The following is a 13,578-nucleotide window of genomic DNA, read 5'->3' as shown; positions in this document are numbered from 1 at the left end:
AGAGTATGAAAACAGACTTCTACCCAAGACAGTGTCATCTGTTATTTTATTTCATGGTAACCCATACGTTCCTCCCCTGTTTGAAGCTTTATATTCTCCTTTTTGCTTCCTCTTTTCAGTATATTTTCATTCTTTTGAGAACTGTTTATTCAATGCTTCCCGTGTGTGAAAGTAGGCAAATCCTACGGACCATACATGTAAAGTTCCTGCTTTCTACCTGCTTTGAGCCACAGCTTTGCCTGTGCCAATGAAAAACAGCTGAGTTTCTTAAATGGAATTGCCTTGGCTTGAGCCTATCAACAGGCCAAGTGAAAGCCCAAGACTTTGGAGGGAGCTAAAGTATAGGAACAGAACTCTACATACCAAGTTGATTATGAGGGGTTCCTTATTGCCTTTCATGAAGACCTTAAATAAGGAAAATCTATTCCATGAGACTGGTTTTGACAAAAACTTCTGACATCATCTCACCTGTTTCCCTCTGAGCAGTGACAGAAAGTGTTCTGTCGGGTAGGATGATATATCTTCACTTATCTTTTTTTAGATGGATGATTCTCAGCTTTCCTGAAATAATCTTGCCAAATAATAGCTCTTCATAAAAGAAACCAGATGCAAAAGCAAAGTTTATGAAAAGTGAATGTTCCTAACTTAGCTCAATAACTTAGAATATTTATTCATTTATATACTTATTGCACTCCTGTCACAACAGTTATGTTATTAGTAAAAAGGAAAATATAAAAATAGTTTGCATGTTAAATTCTCTGTAAGACCCTTGTACATCACAAGATATTACATCACAAGATATTAGCCATTGATAAATAAAGTTCAGATTAAACAGAGAATAAGTAAATGCACTAAAAAATTATCTTCTAGAAATATGGTACAAAGTGTTAGCTATTTAAAATCCTTAACATCAAAATTGACCAATGAGTCCATTAGTAAATAAAAATATAGTATATGAAAATAACTGGAGCCAAAGCCTTAAGTACATTAAAGTTTAGTAAAAATTAGAGCCATCTTTCATTCACACTGATGTGAACCAGACACTCAGAAGGGGCACACAGAAAGATCGTGAGTTCAGCGAGTTCAAGCGTAGCCTGGGTTACCTGCTAAGGCTTTGTTTCAAAAATAAAATGAAACAGAACAACAAACAGAAATAAAGGGGGTGCAGGCGGGATTGTCAATAGTAGAGTTCTTGCCTAGTATGTGCAGGCCCCGCCCGAGTTCAATTCTTAGCATCAAAGCAAAGACCAAAAATTAGACTGTCACCAGTGAAATCCCTTTAGCCTCACAGCTTCCCGTGAAAGTAATAACTGGAAAGCAAAATTCTTGGAGTACTGAATGTCTTTACTGGGTTTCAGTGGAGACAAAACAGAGCAAAGAGGCTGTATGGCCACACACGGCAACAAAGGAGGCAGTGTGTAGGTCATGCATACTTTCACGGTAACAAAGATGGCTCACAGCTTCTGGAGTTGCCAACCAGCGCAGTGACTCACACATTCAAGCACTTTTGCCATTCCTTACGCGTCAGAGATGGTCTGTACTGATGGTAATGGGTCAGATAACCAAAACCATGCATGCCAATGCTATGAAAAGTCAGTATAAAGCCTGGAGTCAGCTGGAGACAAAACACCACTTAACTCTACCTCAGTTTCAATCAAGGAAACAAGGAAGAGGATTACCACTGTAGAGGTACTTTCTACACGTGCAATGTATTTATTCTGGTCTAAACAAATGACTTAATGCTGAATGCCTTAATTTCTTTAAAAAAGGTTTAAAGCTATTAAGTTTACCCACTGTTGATGAGAGGTGATATATAAGGAATTAATTTACCATCTCTCCAATTCTATAAACCAACTAGACTTTTCCTCACTGATTCCAGTTGAGTTTAAAACATTTTGCTTTCTTTCTCTTTGGGGGATAGAGAGGATGGAGCCCTGGGGATCGTATCAGAGGGCCTCCCCCTGAGCCACACCTCCCATTCGCAAGCCATTTTCCATTTCTGAATTGGGTAAACAGCAAGTTTGGGGATGATTTAGGCCTCTGCACTGGGACTACAAGCAAAAGGGCGCAATGTCTCTTTTATCTTGATCAAAGGTCCCAGCACCTAGAATTGCAGTATGTCCTAGGAACATGCCGGCTCTTGATGCATTTTGAATGAAGGGGTATGTGTAGTGGTGTGTGGAGCTGTGGCATAGGGAGGCTGAAGAGAGGAAATCAACTCACACCGAAAGAGGCTTCGGGGCTGGAAGAAAGGGCCATTGGTGGCATGGAAATTCATGTAAAGTCTAAATTCAGTCCACCTCAGTCAGTCTCCTGGGCTTCCCACTAAATTCCATTCTTTTAGCAATCAGAAGAAATCTGGGTTAGATCTGCTAACCTAGATGAAGACACAACTCAGTAACATTTCATGTCACAAGAACCACAGCAGGTGCAGCCAGAAATATAAATCCCCAGGCACAATAGCCTGAGACGTCCCAAGGACTTTCACAAGGCTGCATGTGTAGTGGCTACACAGAGAGCAGGAGAGCAGGCTATACTGTCCCTGCCCCTACTTGGGGCTTGGAACTGAACCCCAGCTCCCCCTTTTAGTCTTAGAGTGTATGTGTTGTGGGCGTAATTTAGCTTGCGAGGGGCTGGGGCACAGCTTCTAGCTGTTTAGGGAACAGGGGCCCTGTCCAACATGGACACAGAGCCTAGGCTTTTAGGGGACAGGGACCCTGTGTGGTGTGCGTGGTCCCAGCAATTCCTGGGCCTCTAAGGAATAAAGACGCAACTTTGGCTTGTGCGAGGACAGGATCTGCCTCATCACCATGGATCCAAGGTCATCTGGGCCTTTATAAGGACAGGAATCCTGCCTTGGCCTGTGCGGGTTGGGGGCCTGAAAGCTGCCTGGCCAGCATAGGCCCCAAAGACTTCCGGCCCTCTAGGGAACATGGGCCAAACCCTGGCCTGGTCCCGTAGGGGAAATGGGAAGCCTCACCCCTAGTGTGGGTCTGAGCTGCACAAATACAAGCGGGAGGACCTGCGGGTGGCCCGTCGGAACATCTCACCTGCTCTAAACCCCTCGGCCTCCTCACCTCTCTCCAGGGCCCTGAGAAGATGAGACTTGAAAGCCGCGAGGCAGGCTGTGCAGCGGTGCATTCTGGGAAGGCCACCGAGCCCTCGGCCTGGAAGGGAAGTGTCTGCTGCACCGAGGTTAAAGAGGAATAGCTCGGTTTGTGGGTTCATCCCAATGGGAACCTGATTGACTGACAGAGGCGTCATCAGTGGAAGCTCTTGCTCAAGCTACCTGTGGAGGAAAGGAAGCAGCTGGGTTTAACGCAGTGCCGCTAAATAATCTATCAGAGGACAAATAACATTGTCAGTGGTCTATACCTCTGGCAAGCTGGTGAGGAGAGGAAGGGAAGATATTCTAGAATAATTCCATAAGCATCTGTGTGCTCTCTTACCTGACAAACCCGAAAATCTCTGATTACAAGATTGAATTAACAGAGACGGGGATAGATAGAAATGGCTGCAGCAAAGGAGAGAGTCTTATTTTCCTGCATATTTGGTTAAAAGGAAAATCCCAAGCTATTTATGCAAGAGATAGAAAGTGTAAGGGGAAATCAGGGTTAGAACATCTAAATTCTGACTTCACTAACTTTAGACTGTGCTGACCTCCAGCTTTATAATGTCCTTTTAATATGACGACTTCCTCAGTAAAATGAGAGCGACTAGTTTTTGTATGTTGGGAGGGTTAAATGAGATAATGGTTAAAAAGCCTTAAGAATAATATTTGGTGCCGGGCAGTGGTGGCACACACTTTTAATTCCAGCACTCGGGAGGCAGAGGTAGGTGGATCTCTGTGAGTTCTAGGCCAAGTTCCAGAACAAGTACCAAAGCTACACAGAGAAATCCTGTCTCAAAAAATAATAATAATAATATTTGGTAAAAATTGAGCACTCAGGAGACAACTACTTTTGAGATTAAGAATATATAAAACATATCTGCCTTCTGCTATGTTAATAAGCAGCTGAATTATGGAGTTTTGTTAAATCTCATCTTAAGTTTGTCATGAAATAAAAAACAAACGTTAAGTGGAGGAGATAAAAAGACAAGAAGCTGGATAACTGGACAGACATATCTGAAAATAAATTATAAGGAAGTAGAAAAAAAAATAGATTTAAAACCTGCTGGGCTGGGGGTGCAGAGGAGTTGGTAGAATGCTTGTCTAGGGGGTATGAAGTCTGGGGTTCCAGCCTCAACACCCCATCAAATGGGCTGTGGCAGCGCAAGCTAGGAACCCCAGCGCTTGGTTGATAGAAGTGATAGGATCAGAGAATTTAAAGTCATCATTATGTACGGAGTGAGTTCAAGGTCAGCCTGGGCTACACGAGACCTGTCTCAAAAAAAAAAAAATGCAAGATTAACCTGCTCAGGAGGGGACAAAAAGTAGAGCGCGGAGATCAAATGACAATGGGTTGACACTGAAGTCAACTAGGAATGAGAGAGTGGACTTGAGACAGCCTCCCAAGGCGGGAGACCAATGATGAAGGTGAGTTTTAAAGGTTGGGGGTTACAGTCTACAAACAATAACTGGATTTTTATCTCACTCCAGCCAGAACAACTCTAAGCAATGAGATAAAAATACTGCTGAGAGGGTAAAAGCACTGACAAGAAAGCTCTGGCATGACACACATACAATACTTGTCATGTTTTGTAGTGGTTCTCAACCTGTGGGTCATGACCCCTCTGGGTCAAACAACACTTTCACATGGGTAGCATAACAGATATCCGGTCTATCCGATATTTACATCGCAATTTATAGCTAGTGAAATGACAGTTATGAAGGAGCAATGGAATAATTTTATGGTTGGGGTCACAACATGAGGAACTGTGTTAAAGGGCTCCAGCGTTAGGAAGGTTGAGAACCACTGATGTAAGGCATGAGTTCTCAAAAGAGAATTTGGTCTAGACATAACCTCAGGACAATTTGAATTTCAGGGACAAGAAATTAGGAAGCAGAAATGCTCAGTAAACTTACAATGCCCACAAGAAGCTGGCCTTGATCTTTTTAGAGATAGTAAAGTCAGCAAAATGGCAACTGCTAGAGAAAACAAAACAAAACAAAACAAAATAAAAAACCAAAAAAACTAATCCCAGGGTTGGGAAGATGGCAGTGTGTAACCAGGAGGGTGCCAGCTCAGATCCTCAGCACCCACATAAAGACCAACAGGCACACACCTGCCATCTCAACACTGGAGAGGAAAAGCAGGAGGGTCCTGTTTGTTCAAAAGTTAGGGTGGAAAGTGATAGAGGAAGGCATCTGACATCAAATTCTGGCTTTTACTTGTGAACACATCTAACTATGTATACACACACACACACACACACACACACACACACACAGTCTTCAGACAACTTTGTCACTGAGAAAAACAAAATAAATAGTAAACCAAACATACATTCAGATGTAGAAAAGCTCAGGAAACCTAGTCTTTTTTCCTGGGAAAGCAGGTAGGGAATACTCTCTGAAAACATCACTCAAGAGAAAAGTCAAAATAAGATTAGCTCTATGGACATTTTATGAGTTAAGATTGCATAGTAATACCATAATGATTACAAAAAAGTTTTTTAAAAACCCATAAATACAAAAAATAGAATTTAAATATGTATACTATAAACATTTGTGGAAATAGCCATTTGGTCATGAATTCTGATGAAAATACAAGTGATCGCAAAGCTGGAGAAGGTAGGAAGGTGGATGTCACTAAAGGCTGCAGACAAGGAGGTCTATGTCTTCAGCCTTTGCTTCTGCAACTGGGACTCATGGAAGATTGTGTAACTGAATGAGAGATTAGTGAAAACTTTGACAGTACAAAAAGGTTTCTGAATGGGCACAGAGCAGAAACAAGTCCAAAAGAAATGAATCCAAGATGTCTCTGGCAGCGCATGCCTGGGTTGCAGTGCGAGACTCCACTGTGGCCTTGTGCTGAATACACGATGTGCCCTTTGCACAGGAATGCATGCACGCTCACCCCATAGCACTAATGACCTCTACTGCAAACACCTTGGTTCAGTTTCAAAATCTTGTGCTATAAATTACAGTCTTAACTATATGTGCTAAAATTTCTACTGTTCTAGAACCATAATGGTTTAATTACAGAAAACAAATACTTTTTAAATATTTTCCTGTCATTTCTTAGTATTACCAAATTAGCATAACTTTGAATTGTATTGTGTTGGAATGTTTAATTTCCAAAATTGTTGTCTGTATTGCTAACCTTTCTTTTAAAAAATGCTAAATGAGTTTTGGCTTTGGTTTGATTCCTGAAATGGGTCTACTATTTTTGTTCCGTGAGTTTATATGAGATGGCATTCTCAGCACTGATAATTATATAAACAAAACATCGATCAACACAAAATGTTGAAGCTGCTGTGCATTCTGAAGTCTTATTCAGCCAAGATTTCTTTATTGTATGTTTGTATGTGCTGCTGCGCAGGTCCATGCATGCATGCATGTGAACAGAGAGAACAGAGGTCGTTGCTGGGTGACTTCATCAGTCATTCTCCATCATCTTTCTTGAGCCAGGGGCCCAGGGGCTGTCACTGAACCTGAAGGTCCTGGATTTGGCAAGACTGGTCCACCTTTCTTCACCTTCTCAGCTTTGGGATTATAGCCATGTGTTACCATGCCTGGCTTTTCCGTGGGTGCTTAGGCTAGGGCTGGGGCTCTCATGTTGCATGACCAACACTTTACTAATTGAGCCATCGCCTCAGCCCCCAGTAATTTATATTGAAATAAAAATGCACAATCATCTCATTTACATCTGTCTGCTATAGATGGTAAAACACATACACAGCAAAGAATTCTTCATTATGAATTATTATGCTTTGTTATCAGCAAATGTGATCTGTATGCCTATTTTATACATCTAGATATTCAGAATCACATTAACATTTCTTGGGTGAAAGAGGGCTATGCGTAAGAAAGAGCTTAAGAAGTTTGAGGACCCTTGGACTATGTTTGTGACTGGGGGATTGAACTCAGGTTCTGCACAGTCTAGATAAGTATTCTACCACTGAGAAACCCCATCTGTCTCAAGCACGGTTTGGTTGTTTGTCTGGAAAAAGCATCGAAAAGTAATAATTTATACAGTTTCAAAATGGTTAAATATATCTTCCAGATAACTGTCCCGAGTCAGCTTCCACCGCTCCTTGGGGGTAAAGGCGGTGGGAGTGGTGATGAACGAGAAGCTCACGCTCGGCCTTCATTCCAGCAAGGAGGTGAGCCTTGGAGCCAGTGTCACATAGGCTACTCCACAGCGGTGTGGATTTGAAAATGCTTCATTTTAGTCCTTTTCCTCTTCAGGGAGCAAGTGTGAAATTCACAGCAAGAAAAAAATTAACAGTTTAAACATATGTAAAGATAGAAAATAATCCAATGAAATTTTTTGATTGTGCTTATAATATACAATGGGTTAATTATATAAAATGGGTTTATCAGCTATTTCTTCTAAATGACCAGACCAAAGAAATCATATCAAGACACTTAGCCTGACGGTGATATGCAAGGGATGTGGTTCAATGTTAGAGTACTTGCTTAGCATGCCTAGGGCCAGAGGTTCAATCTACAGTGCTATAAATTCATTACATGGACAACTGTGATATAATGTACTACCGAATCTCAAAGCCTTGTTCTGGATTATCTCAACGCCTTCTCTAGATACCAGGGTGTTTTGTCCCCCCGCCCCAAGCCCAAAGATGACTCACAACCCAAGCTGTATAGCCTGTATCCCTCTATTACATTAGGCTGGGTTTCCAGCACCACCTGCTTTTGCATGTCACTATTTCAAATGGCATGCTGGTGTACTTACGAAGCCAGCCTCCCACAGTAGGTGTGTCACCTGGCTCATCCGTAACAACTGAGATGACCCACTGTCTCTGGAGGTGGCCCTTGGCCACCATAACAGACTATTAACAAATGAAATAAGCAATAATGTTTGTTTGCTTTGGACATGGAATCCTGGCGACCCATCAGGAACTCAGTGCTCCTCTCAGATCTGTTTCCTAACCTAAAACGAAAGGCAAGCTGTTTGGCTCACATAGACTCTTCAGAAACTTGGGCTGTTGTGACCACTTCCAGACATCCTCCTGACTCAATTATTAATCTGCGATAGACGTCACTAATGCTCAGCTTCCTCCCTGCACATACACCACACCATCTGCTGCACATATAAAAGTGTAACACAGGAGGACACATGCCAAGACTTGAGGTGTGACTTAAGGGGAGTACTTGTTTTCAAGGTGCAAATCCTCGGGTTCAACATCTAGCATGGCCATCCCAAGAAAAAAATGCTATATGTCACATCCAAGCAAGGACTACTACCTGCCAACATTTACTAAAAAATCTTTATTATTATTCAGAAAAGTAGCAAAATGAGAAAAAAATTTAAGAAGAATGTTCTATATAGGCATTCAATTGTGGTTTATAGAAGCAATTAAACAACAAAAATATCCAGAGATTCAGGGATAGAGAAACCTGCCCTTTCTTGAAATTTATTGGATAACTTTTTAACAATGTCACTAGCAATCACAAACGTGCTGGGCTTCAACAGAGATTAAAACATTTAAACACACAACCACTCCAACAGTAAATATATGCACATACATACATACATACAGACAGACAGACAGACATATCTTTGTTGGCTTGGTGCTACATGCCTGTAATCCCAGCACTTAGGAGTCCCAGATGGGAGGACGACGTGCTCCAGGCCAGCCTAGACTACACAGTGAGGCAAGATCTGTTTCAAAAAACTCAAATTAAACCAACCAAATAAGTGAGACACATATAAGCCTATCAGCATTCTTACCTTCCAGTGTTCTTCATGTAACTCGTGCTTGGAAACCTACCACCTTCAGCAATTAAGCTCCTAGCTTAAACACTAAGCTTTGGAATGAAGAGATGGCTCAGGGACTAAAAGCAAGTACTGCTGTTACAGAGGACCTGAGTTCAGTTGTCAGTTGGGTGGCTCGCAAGCTCTAGTAACTCCAGCTCCAAGGATATGATGCCCTCTTTTGGCCTCTGGGGACACAGGCACTTAGATAGTATTCACACACACACACACACACACACACACACACCAATAAAAATACAACATAAAACAAACAAACTTGACCTTTTCATGATGGAAAGGAAGTGGAGCACAGAGCACAGTTTTCAATGCTTCTGTTTAAACCAGAGACCTAAAGCATAAAAATAAAGCTGAATTCCTAAAAAGGAGAAACACGCAATCTAGGATCTTCATAAACAGCCATTTCACCCCATATGGAAACCGGGTAACAGTTAAGTCCATTAACTTTGTAAAACTCAGTATCAACTGCAAATTTCAACAGGGGCTTCTACTGTGCTTAAACACGAAATACACCCATGATGCCATTAGATGGAATGCATGGTTTTAACCTAAAGGCCTTGGTCTGAGTTTCAACTCCATCATTCCGAGAATAACCAGAACATTCAAAATTAGTTTGCTACTCTCATCTATGACAATAGACTCAGGAAAGGCATTTCCCCCACCCCTCCCACCAGCAGAAGAGGAGAAGGAAGGATTTTAGGAGCCAGAGAGGTCAAGGACACCACAAGAAAACCCACAGAAACAACCAAACAGGGCTCACAGGGGCTCACAGAGACTGAACTGACAATCAAGAGAGTCTTTATGGGCCCTCTGCATATATGTTATGGTTGTGCTTACTTGGAGTTCCTGTGGGACCCTAACAGTGAGAGCAGGGGCTGTCTCTGACTCTTTTGTCAGATTTTGGGGTCCTTTTCCTCTTACTGGGTTGTCTCGTGCAGCCTTAATATGAGGGGGGGGGGGTGTACCTAGTCTTGTTGCAACATACCATGCCATGTTTGGTTGATATCCCTGGGAGGTCTGCCCTTTTCTGAAGGGCAGCAGAAGAGGAGCGGATCTGGGGCGAAAGGGAGTTGGTGAGGAGGAACTGGGTTGAGAAGAGAGAAGGGAAGGAAAATTGTGGTTGGGATGTAATCTATGAAAGAGATACAAAAAAACAAATGAAGCAATAAATAAGTATTCACTGGGTGTGGAAGTATATGCTTTTAATACCAGCACTTAGGAGAAAGGCTAAATTTATAAAATATGTATATATTTTAAAAAGCCCAGTGTAGGACATGGTAATACACAACTTTAATCCCAGCCAGCACTTTGGAAGACAGAGGCAGGAGAACCTCTGTGAGTTCGAGGCCAGCCTGGTCTACAAAGCGAGTTTCAAGACAGCCAGGGCTGTTACAGAGAGAAACCCTATTTTGAAAAACCAAAAATAAATAAATAGATCAGTAAATCAAAATAAAATAAAATTAGTTTGTGATTCTGATCTATGACAGTAGAGTTAAGAAAGGTATTTTTTTCCCCAGCTCAGTTTGCAAATGGCCATTTCAGTAAAGCAAGGTAACTTTGCATGCTGTCATGAATGAGGGCGGTCATAGCTCAATATGTAGGTCATATTTCCAAATACCTGTGCCTCGCAGGTCTGCTGAGTGGCACCTCAGTGGGTTGTGTCACAGGATGGGGTATGGGCCCCACACATTAGAGGAAGAGGTGGGAAGATGGGCGGCAGGTAAAGTGGGTGGCCAGAGTGATGTCAGTGGACTGGAATTTCCCTTTGGATGGCATGTTACTACCCTGTTATATTGGGGTGACCACCCAAGATTCCAGTATTCAGATGGCACAGAAAACACAAAGAGGTTGAAAAACACTGTCCTTGTGTGGACTGCCTTCTTCCTTTCCCTGTGTATTTGGGTCTGACTAAATTGGCTTCCCCAAATGTACCAACAACTAAATCATTTTGAACTAATTTTAATCCTGTTTTCCCACCCCTTGCTGCTGTAATCTTCCATTTAGTCCCCCTTCTAAAGACTCTCATGCCTTTGGGTGTGTATGTATGTGACCAATGAATTTAATTAGGTTTACTTAGGAGCTTATCAGTGACCATACTACTGAAAGAAGATAGTCTTGCCCTCCCCCAGCGGCCAATAACCTGCTATTGATCCTTGGAGAAGGGATCTTGTGAGCCTCCTCCACATAAACATTAGACAAAGAACATTTGTATATTGTGTGGATATGTGTACTTGAATGCTGCAGCGAATGTGGAAGACAGAGGCCAGCCTCAGCCATCATTCTTACCAGCTTACCACCATATCTTTTAAGACCTGGAGCTCATCAATTTAGCGAGACTGGCTGGCCAGTGAGCCTCAGAGATCCTTCTACTCTGTCTCCCAAGCACTAGGTTTACAGGCTTGAACCATAGGGCCTAACTTTTCAGGTGAGTGCTGGGAACTGGCCTCAGGTTCACATGCTTACACGGCAAGCACTTTACTGAGCCGTCTCTCCAGTGTCCCAGTAGCTTCCTAGTGATCCAGATGTCTAACAGGCAGCCCCCTTCTCAGACTGCTCATCCTTGCTCCTGAACTCCAGGGCTAGTTTTCTTCCTAGCTCCTGTTGTTTCTCCTTCACTTCCCTTCTACTCGGACCCTTGACACCCCTCTTTCCCTGTTGTCTCTGTCTTCAGGGCAAGCAGATCTTCAACAACTGCCATATCTGCATGGAAACAGCTCCCGTGCCTTTTTCTAAAGGTGACCTTTGGATTTTCAGTAGAGGTTTTCTGTCTGATGGCCATCATCTTGTGCTGAGGACAATGCTGAAAGTCACTAGGTGAAAATGTGGTTCACTATTTTCCTCACAAGACTCGTTCTTCATTTATTTGGTGGTCATCATCCACTACCACCACCACCATTACCATCACCGCCATCATCATCATCACCACCACCATCACCACCATCACCATCGCTATCACCATCACCACCATCACCACCATCACCACCACCACTATCACCATCACCACCATCACCACCTTCATCGCCATCACCACCATCACCACCATCACCACCACCACCACCTTCATCGCCATCACTACCAGCAGCAGCAGCAGTGCTGTGTATAAAAACTTTTTGCAGGTAGATTGCCCTTTAAGTTATACTTGTCCATTGTTTAGACTTCATCTCTCAGTCCTAACACATTTTATTGAATTCTTTCACACTTTTCTTCCCCAGTTTTTTTTTTATTCCCCTTTCTTCATGCCCAGAGGGCTCACTTTGTGCTTTTTGCTGGCACAGACTCATGGTCCATCACACGGGGTTTCATGAGGGCATTCTGTACATCTATATAACATTTTTTTACCCTATCCCCTTCATACCTGCTCACTGCCCCTTTCTCACCCTTCCAACGTTATACTCCTTTTAATTCAACTACTGAACCTTGCGAACTAGTCTTTAGATTGTAATCGTGTCTCTGTTCTGTTTTCCAATATCTTTGCCCCTCTGCTAAACTTTCTAGGTTTCAAATCAGGACCCTACACATTTCTCTTGAATTTTTCAGTTTCTGTTATTGTTTTAAAAGGATTTGTTTCTAGCTTATTACCTTTTAGTGTCATGTTGCTTATACTCTTATCTCAGATGCTACTGGATAAGCTCCTTCCTCATTTAATATGTTGTGTAGGCTCTGGCTTCCACCTTCCCCATCACTCTTCCCAGGGCCCGATGATTGGACTGGTTATGCTTGCATGCCATTGGTATCTGTGCACATAGGGAGGTTTGCCACTGTGGGCTTCACTGGGCAGGACTTGGTTGAGGCATTTCTTCGGCTGAGCCTCCACTGCCAATCTCTTCAGATGTTCCTCTTGCCTTGGATTCCTCCAGAAAAGTCTCTTCTAGCTTCCTGCTTGGAGTTTGGGTGTCCTGGGAATGCATGTAGAGCAGAATACTAGGAGGAAGGGAGTGGTTTTCAACATTTAGTCTTTCCATACAAGTGTTGCTCCTAACATCCATCATACTTGGTGTCGACCAATTCAAAGACACTCCCTGTGGAACATAAACCTCTATTCTGCTAGCATTGGTTAGAACAGTGTCTTAGGTTCATGGAATGACTGTCATGGAATTTACTAGCATTTGGTCAAAAGCCCTGTCAGCTCTCCACTGCCTACAGAGACGACTCAAATTCTTCAGTCATCTGACCTGACTGCTCTTTCAGACCTTATCCCACCCCCACCACACTTATCCCACCCCCACCACACTTATCCCACCCCCGCCACACTTATCACACCCCTGCCACACTTATCACACCCCCACCACACTAACAGCTGTGCCAGTTTCCATTTTCCCCACATCCATGACCCCCCGTGCCTCAAGGACAGGAAACAAATCACAGAGAGGTATGGGAGGATGTTGGGGCCAGAATACCTGGATGCCTCCACTCGGCTCAGCCAACCGCTTTTCCAGCTGGTGATCTTGCAAGTGATGTCATTGGCAAAACAGGACTAGTTACAGTGCCACCATCCCTTCTGGGAGTTGAAGAGCACCTTGACGAGAAGCTGGTATCTAGGGAGTGCGTATGAGCTTCAAGTTCTAGTTCTCTGCATATCCGCCTTCCCCAGGACATTCTTCAGCTCCTGGAGAGGAATCTCTCATTTGTGGAGTCTGTGGCATGACAGCTGCTGGACACTGGGGACAATGTAAAAAGA

General features: G+C 43.0%; 1 protein-coding gene across 1 annotated transcript in view; it reads right to left on the bottom strand.

The window, feature by feature from the left end:
• The window catches only part of Cers3 (ceramide synthase 3), a 97,973-nt gene extending 94,769 nt beyond the window's left edge, over window positions 1–3,204 (bottom strand). The window contains 1 exon segment of the mRNA XM_038314047.1: window positions 3,078–3,204. The gene's annotated coding sequence lies outside the window, so the exon portion shown is untranslated.
• Window positions 3,205–13,578: the final 10,374 nt, after the last annotated feature.

This window comes from Arvicola amphibius, chromosome 12 (genome assembly GCF_903992535.2).
Source record: "Arvicola amphibius chromosome 12, mArvAmp1.2, whole genome shotgun sequence".
NCBI classification, from domain to species: Eukaryota; Metazoa; Chordata; class Mammalia; order Rodentia; family Cricetidae; genus Arvicola; species Arvicola amphibius.
The sequence above is the reverse complement of the archived record's forward strand: the minus strand, read 5'-3'. Positions and strand labels throughout refer to the sequence as shown.